This window comes from Capsicum annuum, chromosome 9 (genome assembly GCF_002878395.1).
Source record: "Capsicum annuum cultivar UCD-10X-F1 chromosome 9, UCD10Xv1.1, whole genome shotgun sequence".
NCBI lineage: Eukaryota > Viridiplantae > Streptophyta > Magnoliopsida > Solanales > Solanaceae > Capsicum > Capsicum annuum.
This window is the reverse complement of record NC_061119.1, coordinates 91,722,339-91,731,933: the sequence shown is the minus strand read 5'-3', so window position 1 is coordinate 91,731,933 and position 9,595 is coordinate 91,722,339.

Below are 9,595 nucleotides of genomic sequence, written 5' to 3'. Positions count from 1 at the left end.
AATAACTACATCTCCTTCCATAAAGAGCCTCAAACGGACCTATCTTAATACTGGAGTGATAGATATTGTTATAGGAAAACTCAATCGAAGATAAGTGATTATCCCAACTACCTCTAAAGTAAATAATACATTCTTTCAAAATGTCCTCAAAGGTATGAATGGTCCTCTTTGCCTGACCACCTATCTGAGGATGAAAAGCTGTACTGAGATGAACTTGGGTATCCAGACCCTTCTAAAAAGTCTTTCAAAAGTGAGAGGTAAACGGAGTACCTCTATCTGATATGATAGACAATGGAATCCCATGCAACCTAACCAACACCCTAAGATAGAGCCAGACATAATCCTCATCTTAGTAAGAAGTATGAAATGGCAGAAAATGAGCTGATTTGGTCATTCTTTCTATAATGACCCATATCAAATCATGCTGACAATGCGTACAAGGTAATCCTATCATAAAATCCATGTTTACCACCTTTCACTTCCAAGTGGGGATACTGAACTCCTATAATGTGCCACTATGCTTTTGGTGTTCAACCTTAACTTGCTGAAAATTAGATCACAACTACAAACTCTGCAATATCCCTCTTCATACCACCCCACCAATAGATTTTCCGTAAGTCATAGTATATCTTAGTGGCTCCTAGATGGATAGATTAGCGTGCACCATAAACTTCTATAAGTATTCATTGTCTCAAGTTATCAACACACGAAACACATAATCTACCCTGACAATAAAGTACACCATCTCCCCCTTCAGAGAAAACCTCTACCTTTTGATCACTAACCACTTCCTTCAACATAACCAAACTAGGATCTCTCTTTCTTTTCTTTCACTTTGGGAACCAAAGAAGATTCTGAGCTATTCTAAACCTATACACTACCTTATGCTAAATAAACCAACCGTACACCTAATCTAGTAAACTGATGAACCTCACTGTCTAACTTCTTCTTATCTTCCCCAACATGAGCACCACTACCCATAGACAACCTACTAAGCATATCTTTCACTTTATTAGCCTTGCCCAGATGATACAACAAACTCATATCAGAATCCTTTAATAATTCAAGCCATCTTCTTTGACAAAGATTCAAATATTTTTATGAGAGCATATACTGCAAACTTTTGTTATCTGTGAACACATCAACATAAACCTCATAAAGATAATGTCACAATATCTTTAAAGCAAACACAACAACTGCTAACTCAAGGTCATAGGTAGGATAATTTTTTTTATGAAAATTAAGTTATCTAGAGGCATGGGCTATGGCCTTAACTCTTTGAATTAATACAAAATCAAGATCAACTCTGGAAATATCAAAGTAAACCACAAATATATCTAGAAAAGTTAATACTGGAGAGAAAGTGAGTCGATTCTTCAACTTCTTGAAACATCCTAGGTTTTGACCCTTAGAAAATTTCTTAAAAATTGATTCTCGAACCCAATATGATTCATGGGTATGATCCGTATGCTGGGTATAAGCCGTATGGTCCTATCATATGCTAACCAGTGTTAGTTGGTGGGAAGGTTTTGGTTATTGGAATGAATACGACTTAGGGGTATGAGTCGTATTGGTGGTTACGGGTCATTTTGTGCCTCAACTTAATCTTAGACTTGGTTACTTAGATTGGATCTGAGTACGAGTGGCTCACTATGAGCCATAATCTAGGGTGCGAGTTGTACCAAGGAATTATATAGTAAGCAATGTTCAATTCCCTAAGTATTTTATTCTAATAGAGATACAGGTTGTGGGTACAGATCATATGATGTAGTTACAATTTGGTTGGATGAGTCATATACTGGATAGTTTTTGATCCAAGGGTTAAGGCATGGATACACGTAGTGGACACCAATCATATAGGAGGGTACGACTCGTGTAGGTTAGTCGTATACTTATGACAGGATTTTTGTGCAACTTAAGTGGGGGTATTCTGGACATTTTCCCTACTTACTCTAATTAGGACCCATGACTTCTAATACACTTAGGAGGTTATTTTCCCTATTATTCTATTTATTAACACTTAGATACTATTCCAAAACATCTCATATTTCTCTCAAAAAGCTTTTGGGGAAAGAAAGCTAGGGTTTCAACTATGGGATTACTTTAGGGCTTGCCTTGGTAATCTTTTTCCATCAATTCTTCGATTTAATGTATGATTCTCTTCCTTCATTGTAATTTCAACGAAAGGCATTGTATAAATGATTGATTTCATAGTTCTTACTATTTTATGATTAAGTTTTCCCAACTATTATTTAGGGTTTTGATATTAAATGCTTGGTTATGGTTTTCTATGGTTTTGAATTGGTTTTGGTTATATTATGCCCCTAATATGTTTGAACAAATACTTATAAATATATGTTCATTACATTGACTTCTTTTAATGGAACTCTTGTATATATAAACTGGATAAAGAATTTGTGCATAGTTTAAATGATTTGAAAAGGCTAAAGGCTAAATGGTTATCCTTGTGGAGAATATGGAAGTCTCCCAAGTGGATTTAATATGGTATATGAAAAGGGCACCTAAGGTCCTCTTAACCTAAATGGTTTGGCTAGGGATATTACTTGCAAGTAACGGGTGGTATGATGATACCCCAATATTGTCTTTGGTTAATAAATGATAAATGGTTTGTTTGGACATGATTCTAACTGGGCATTAATGGCGGTGTGTATTTAAGCCGTGGAAGGTAGCGGTCTTGGGGGGACCAAAACCAAAAACTCATATTTGCCAATATAAGGGGTCCTTGATGACCCTGTAAAAGTGCCATATTTTAAATTGGAGGGATGTACTAGTCATCCCATGAGATATTTCCTAATTATACGGCTACAAGCACTGGGACCCTTTTAGTAGGGGGAGATGAACCCATATTCCCCATAAGTAGTTATGGTGACAAAGCTACACAACCCAGGTAAAGGTTTTTAAGTGCATGCTAAACCCGAACCTTTTCCCTGGAACTTATATATGTATGGTTTTATGCATTATGGATGGTTTTAATTGGTTTTATCACTGATATTATTTTATCCTTACCTTGAGTTTCATGCTAGCAGTTATTCACTAACCCCGTCTACTGGTGGCTGTATACCTACGCGATATAGGAACCACCCATTCTAATCCTTCTATTTAGTATGCAAATTCAGTATCCACATTTTGACTAAAGTGGTGAGCTTCTGTCCTTTTAAAAGGCTTTATTTCATATTGTGGATTTTTCTTAGACACTTTTCTTTTATTTTGGCTATTCGTTTTAGCCATGGTGGGGGCATGTCTCAAATGGATTTATTTACTTTTTTGAATAGAGGCTTTGTGGTACTTTTGGGGGTTGGTATAGGTGGGAGCGGTATTGGTCTCGACCTTGGCATAGGAATAAGTTGGTGGGTAGACACCGTTGGATGATATTATTGGTTGTTCCATCTTATTACATTTTTGGATTTATTTTAATATGATGTTTTGGTATTCCCTTTGGTTTATGATATATGGTTTGGCTTTGTATGGCTGGTCGGTTGGTGTTGTACGACTGAACTTGGTTGGGTCGGTCATGGTTGTGACCCTATTTAGAGTCTTAATGATAACAATAATGCTATCTTGTTATATGTTTGAAATTCAGCCTATCTAAGGCTGGATATAGGTGGTTGAGTTGGGTAGCAGGGGCGGTCCCCAATCTTGATTGGACTTGGGATGCCCATTATGATAAGGCTTATGGTTGTGTTGTGTTAAGTTGGTATCAAAGATAGTTCTTGGTCAACTAGGAAGTCCACAAAGCCATGTCAAGTAAAGTCTCTTTTAGGGGTATGAAGCGCGCCATACTCATAAAAGATAGACTGCAAGTCATTTAGGAATATTTTACTTTCTTGGTATTCTATCTTCAAGGTTGAGTTCTTAATCTTGGAATTTCCTCTAATCCTTGTTTGTTCATTTTTCAAATCATGCCTCCAAGATTTAGAACATAAGGAAATCCTTCCATCCCATCTCAGGATAATGCTGAAGGGGTATGTCCTACTTTTGGAGTACATCTTCAATATCTTGGTCCTATTCCTGATGGTGGTGGAGTTTCTCCTATTCCAGCTAGTTCTCCTTAGGTACCTCAGGGCTTCTTGGATGAAATGGAAAAAATCTATTAGCTGATGTAGGATACTGATATAGAGGGGGTTAAGTTTGTATTTTATCAACTCAAGGATGTTGTTTATCAGTGGTATAAGTAGTAGGATAAGGATAAAAATGATATGGAAGTGAAATGGTTGTGGGAGTCTTTTTCTAATACCTTCATGGATCAGTCTTTCCTCAAGAGTAGAGGGAGGCGAAGATAGAGAAGTTTGAGAACCTCAAGCAGGGTAGGATGTTTATAAAGGAATATGCTTTAAAGTTCCATCACTTATCAAGGTATGATCCTGATTTTGAGGTTGATATGAGGTCAAGAATAAGGAAGATCGCTTCTAGGTTGACTAGAGATTAGATTCTAGAGAGTAAGACTCACTTGCTGATTAAAAATATGGACATCTTGATGTTGACTATTTATATTAGTAGGTTGAGGATGAGAAGAGGAAACAGACAGAGTTTAGGGATAGGCAGTGAAAGTGGAACAAGTTTTCTTATTAGGGAGGTGCTCAGTCTCAGGGTGGTAGAGATGGTGACAAGTGGCAAAAAATAAAGTCAAGGAGTTTTGGCTCTTTTTCTACCACTGCTACTTACCTACAATGGTCGGGAGACAGGCGTCATCAAGGTGGTGACAATTCTCAAGCATAGGTTGCCCAATTGCTGGTGAGCGGAGGTCAGTAAGTTTTTTCATGTACTCTTTGTCGATTCTATGGTATACTCATCAAGGCTATTATGAGGAAGGAAAGGACAAGTGCTTCAATTGTGATCAGGTAGGCCATCGACTCAAGGATTACCTGATCAATAAGGTTTCTATAAGGGCGAATAAGATCCCTATGGATTCATCTTCTGCTCCTGCACCTGATGGTGTGGTATTTGCTTTTCCAACTGCTCTTGGTTCTAGTGTTGGTCGAAATAGGCTGTATGCTTTGGCGTCCCGATAGGAATTTGAGGCATCACCTAATGTCGTTATTGGTATGGTATATCTTTTCTCTTGTGACATATGTTGTTTTCTTGATTCGGGGTCCACTCTTTCTTATGTGACTCCATATATGGCTGTCTTTTGGTTTTGATCCAAAAGTTATCTCGAATTCTTTTTCTTTTTCTACCCCGATAGGTGAATCAGTTATTACTAAGAGAGTCTATAGGTGGTGTATGGTATCTGTTAGTAGTATGCAGACCTTAGCGGATCAAATTGGGTTAGATATAATAGATTTTGGTGTAATCTTAGGTATGGATTGGTTGCATTCTTATTATGAATCTGTGGATTGTCGAACCTATAGGGTTATTTTTAAGTTTTTTAGTGAACCGATTATATAACGGGAAGGTAGTTTCTTATATCCTAGGGGGAGGTTTATTTCTTATCTTAGCACTCAGAGGTTAATATCTATAAGTTGTCTTTATCACTTGGTCCATGTTAAAGATTTTAATTTGGTAGGTCCTTCTTTTTCTTCAATCCTTGTGGTTAATAAGTTTCTAGAGGTCTTTCTAGATGATCTTCCTGGTGTTCCTCCAGATAGGTAAATAGTGTTTGGTATTGATTTCGTTACGGAAACTTGTCTAATTTCTATTACTTCATATAGAATTACTTTAGTTGAGTTGAGGGAACTCAAGGAGAAACTTAAGGATCTTCTATATAAAGGGTTTATTCATCCTAGTGTTTCTCCATGGGGTACACCGGTGTTTTTTGGGCGTAAGAAGGATGGTTCCCTTTAGATGTGCATTGAATACAGACAGTTGAACAAGGTAATGGTTAAGAAATAGTATTCTCTTCCTCGGATAGATGATCTATTTGATCAGTTATAGGGTACTAAGTTCTTCTCTAAGATAGATCTTCAGTCTATGTACCATCAACTTAAGATTAGGGAGGTAAATATCCCTAAGATGACTTTTCATACTCGGTATGGGCATTTTTAGTTCTTAGTGATGCCGTTTGGGTTTACTAATGCCCTGACAATATTTATAGAATCGATGAATAGAGTGTTCAGGAAGTATTTAGATCTCTTTATAATTATTTTTATTAATGACATTCTAGTTTATTCGAAGAGTGAGGTAGATTAATCTAATCACCTTCATGTGGTGTTGTAGACCCTAAAAGAACAACAATTGTATGCCAAGTTCTCAGTAAGTTTTGGTTGAACACTATAACTTTCTTGGGTTATGTTATTTATAGTAAAGGGAACATGGTGTGTCCACAGAAGGTTTTTATGTTGAAAAGGTGGCCTAGTCCTACGACTCTATTCAATATCCAAAGCTTCTTGGGTTTGGCTCGGTATTACAGGCACTTTGTGGAAAGCTTTTCTTTGATTGCTTTTCCTTTGACTAAGTTGACTCAGAAGAAGGTTAAGTTTTCTTGGTCGGATGCTTGTGAAGAAGCTTTTGAGATGTTGAAAGATAAGTTGACTTTGTCTCCAATCCTGACCTTGCCAAAAGACAATGATGGGTTTGTGGTTTATTGTGATGCATCTTGGGTAGGGCTCGATTGATGTAGCATTGGAAGGTGATTTCCTATGCTTCCAAGCTGTTGAAGGTACATAAGAGGAATTATCCTATTCATGATTTAGAGTTGTTGACGGTTGTGTTTGCTTTAAAAATATGGTAGCCTTATTTGTATGGTGTTCATGTGGATATATATTATGATCACAAGAGTCTTCAGTATGTGTTCACTCAAAAAGATCTTAATCTCAGGTATAGGAGGTGGCTTGAGCTTCTAAAGGATCATGATATGAGTCTTTACTACCACCCAGATAAGGCTGATATGGTTGTTGATGCTTTTAGCAGGTTATCCATGGGAATTTGGCTCATGAAAAGGAGGAAAAGTGGGAATTGGTATAGGATATTCACCGCTTGGCTAATCTTGGTGTTCGTCTCTTGGACTCTAAGGATGGTTGTGTGGTGGTACAAGAAGTGGTTCAATTATTTCTTAGTGCAGAGATTAAAGAGAAGCAAGTACTGGACCCTATTTTGTTAAAAATCAAGGGTAATATTGGTGGGTAAAATGTAGTATGGACTACCTTTTTGGTGGTGTATTATACATTGTTTTACCTTCAAGAGATTGTAAAGTAATATGGGGTACCTATTTTGTTTATGTCTGATCATGGTATGCAGTTTACATTTCATTTCTGGCAGTTTTTACAAAAATGGTTGGGGACTAAGGTTTGGCTGAGTACTGTTTTTCATCCATAGTTGGATGGGCAAGCAAAGAGAACTATCTAGAAAATAGAAGATATGCTTTGGGCTTGTGTGATTGACTATGGTGGAAATTGGGTTGAGCATCTACTTTTGGTAGAGTTTGCTTACCACAATAGCTATCATTCGAGTATTAGTATCGCTTCTTTTGAGGCATTGTATGGTAGGAGGTGTAGATCTCCTATTGGGTGGTTTGAGCTTGGTGAGGCTGACATGTTCGGTCTAGATTTGATTTATGAGGTGATAGAGAAGGTCAAGGTGATTCGGGATAGGCTTAAAGCTTCCCAAAGTCACCAAAAGTCCTATGCAAATTTTAGGCGTAGAGACTTGGAGTTTGAGTTCGAGGATAGGGTGTTCCTCATGGTGTCTCCTATGAAGGGAGTGGTGCGGTTAGGCAAAAAGGGAAAACTCTGTCCTCGGTTCATTTGTCCTTATATGATTTTGCTGAGAGTTGGCAATGTTGCTTATGAGTTGGAGTTGCCATCTAGCTTAAGTTTGGTTCATCCAGTCTATCATGTTTCTATGTTGAGGAAGTGTCTTGGGTATCCTTCTTCAGTTATTCCAATGGAAGGATTGGTTATTTTGAATTATTTTTCTTATGAAGAAGTCTCGGTTGAGATATTAGATAGGCAAGTTCGTCGGTTATGGTCCAAAGATGTGGCTTCGATTAAGGTTCCATGGCGGAACCCATAAGGTGGAAGAAGCTAATTGGGAAGCGAAAGAGGACCTGAAGTCCAAGTATCCGCATTTGTTTTCTGCTCCTTGGATTCATACAGAAGGTATGTGTCTTGAACACATCTTTATTTTCTGAGTTCTGTAAAGGAAAGATTAACATCTTCGCCTCTTGGTTTTAAAGATTTTTTAAAGGGATGTTTGATAATGCAAATGACTATGTGTGTGGTAACCTCTACCTTGTCTGTCATTCGGGGACAAATGTTCCGAGTGGGGGAGACTGAAATATCCTGGGTTTTGACCCTTAAAAAATTTCCTAGAAATCAATTCTCCAAATCCAATACGACTCATGAGGTATGAGTGGTATAGTCCTATAGTATGCTGACCAGTGTTAGTTAGTGAGATGGTTTTCGTTACTGGAATGAATACAACTTAGGGGTATGAGTCGTATTGGTGGTTACGGGTAGTTTGGTTCCTTAACTTAATCTTAGACTTGGTTACTTAGATTGTATATGAGTACGAGTGGCTCATCATGAGCCGTAATCCAGGGTGCAAGTCGTACCAAGGTCTCATGGTAAACAATGTTCAATTCCCTAAGTATTTCATTTTTCCAGGGATACAGGTTATGGGTACGGATCATATGATGTAGTTACAACTTGGTTGGATGAGTCATATACTGGACAGTGTTTGATCCAAGGGTTGAATCTTGGATACGAGTAGTGAACACCAATCGTATAGGAGGGTACGACTTGTGTAGGTCAGTCATATCCCTATGATGGGATTTTTGTGTAACTTAAGTGGGGGTATTCTGGACATTTTACTACTTACCCTAATTAGGACCCATGACTTCTAATATACTTAAGAGGTTATTTGCTCTATTATTCTATCCATTAACACTTACAAACTATTCCAAAACATCTCATATTTCTTTCAAAGAGCTTTTTGGGCAAGGAAGCTAGGGTTTCAACTAAGGGATTGCTTTGGGGCTTTCCTTGGTAATCTATTTCCATCAATTTTTTGATGTAAGGCATGATTCTCTTCCCTTATTGTAATTTCAACTAAAAGCATGGTTTATATGATTGATTTCATGGTTCTTACTATTTCATGATTATGGTTTCTTAACTATTATTGAGGGTTTTGATATTAAATGCTTGGTTATGGTTTTCTATGGTTTTAATTATGCTTTTCTATGCATTAATGGTGGTTTTTGACAGTTGGATTGCATGGTAATGGTTTAATGGTATTTGGAATTGGTTTTGGTAATATTATGCCCCCAATGTGTTTGATGAAATGCTTATAAAGATATGTTCATTACACTGACTTCTTTTAATGGAACTTTTGCATGTTTTAAATTGGATAAAGGATTTGTGCATGGTTTAAGTGGTTTGAAAAGGCTAAATGGTTATGCTTGTGGAGAACATGGAAGTCTCCCAAGTGGATTTAATATGGTATATGGAAAGGGCACCTAAGGTCCCCTTAACCTAAATAGTTTAGGTATGGATATTACTTGCAAGTAAGGGGTGGTATAATGATACCACCAATATTGGCCTTGGTTAATAAATGGTAAATGGATTATTTGGACATGGTTTTAATTAGCATTAATGTTGGGGTGTGTAGCTACGCCGTGGAAGGTGGCGATCCTGGGTGG